At 36.7% G+C, this 1550-nt stretch overlaps 1 long non-coding RNA gene across 1 annotated transcript; it reads right to left on the bottom strand.

Annotated features, from left to right (window-relative positions):
* Positions 1 to 475: 475 nt before the first annotated feature.
* On the bottom strand, positions 476 to 705 carry LOC131331399 (uncharacterized). Its single transcript, XR_009201375.1, has 2 exons — positions 657 to 705; positions 476 to 570 (listed from the first exon to the last, which is right to left on the bottom strand). It is a non-coding gene; the product is annotated as an uncharacterized LOC131331399 (long non-coding RNA).
* Positions 706 to 1550: the final 845 nt, after the last annotated feature.

Here is a 1550-nt window from a genome sequence, read left to right as displayed (position 1 = left end):
AGTGCCTAGTGGAGTTATAAAATTTAGCATATGTGTTTCACGGGAACGTAGCGAAATCCACCAAAAATATGCAGAACCATACACACTGTCTTTCAAATGGCTACCTTGTAGCTTCATCTTAATAAAAATAAGTGCATCACGGTTCGAAGCAAACTACCACAATCACCACTTATATAGACCACATACAAGGCCGCCAATTTCACTAACCTAGTAATAGTATCATAACAAACATACTACTACTACTACTTGAGATCATTGGCTGCTTTTGCCACACATGTATGACACAAAACAAAAAACAACAATCCAAAGATAATTCTAGTTCATTTTCCCCCCATTTGTCATTCTCATTTGCATTGCATCAATCTCCTTTTGCATGGCTTCAATCTTCATTTGCATTGTGATTGTTGTCCTCTACATTTCTTCACTAATACTCATGGATACTGAACTCTCACATTGTTCAACAGTCCTCAAAATCTTTGTTTTTGTCTGAACCATCATTGGCCCCAAATCAGCCCTTCATTGCAAAATACAAGGCTCATACCAGCAAAAAAAACCACAATCCAAGTTTAACTGTAAAAAAAGAACACAATCAGAACTTAGGGTTTCAACTCCAACGAACAGCAAGACAATAAATTGGGGCAATGCATGCAGCTCACCTTATACTTTGCACATCCGAAGAACCTTCGACCTGGGTTCTTATGAGTTACGATTTATGAAACTACACAAATGGGAAAGCTGATGGATTATCCCCTCCCCCATGTCAACAACCTATCTTCGTTCTGTTCTTTCAAGAAAACCAAACACAAGAAAAGAGTCTAGTCCAGTCCATTCCAACTTCAAAAGGTCCATTCTAAGTAGCGGTCCATTCTAACTTCAACAGCTCCAGTCCATTGCAAGAGAAGGAAGATGTAAACACAAGAAAAGTGTACAAAATATAGATTAATTTCAGAGTTTTTCTACCTATATTTGAACTGGTGCATTCTAATGTGAATCCTAAAAATTGGATTAACCCCTTAACACAAAAGAAAAGGTCCACTCTTGAAAGCGTAGTTAGTTGGACTATGCAATTTCTTCCCTCTAATTGAAGTCAAGAATCTGAGCGAATCATATCTTAAATGCTGGCTATGATAAACTAAACAACTACACGCCAAAACTTAAATAAAATTATGTTCAAGAATAACACAAAAATACTAACATGGATTAATTGTTTTACCGTTTGAAATCTGTATGGGGTAAACGGAATGGCGAGGAGAAAAATAGTTGGCAGTTGCCGACTTTACCAAGAATGGCATGAGATCATCATCAGGCCAAAGAGAAAGTTGGCCATCTCAGCTTGGTATCTTAATTGAACTCTAATAACCTGAAATCAAACCCTAATAAACACAAAAATACAGAGAGAAATCAAAGTTCGTATGTTTTGAAATTCTGGGTTTCACATAGAAATCGAACCATAATAAACCCTAACCCTAACTTCTGTAAGATCGGACAAAAGAGAGAACAAAAAAATCTACCCCAATTCAATCCCAAACATGGGACTAATATTTCAGAAA

This window comes from Rhododendron vialii, chromosome 6a (genome assembly GCF_030253575.1).
Source record: "Rhododendron vialii isolate Sample 1 chromosome 6a, ASM3025357v1".
Classification (NCBI taxonomy): Eukaryota; Viridiplantae; Streptophyta; class Magnoliopsida; order Ericales; family Ericaceae; genus Rhododendron; species Rhododendron vialii.
This window is presented reverse-complemented; position numbering and strand designations above follow the sequence as displayed.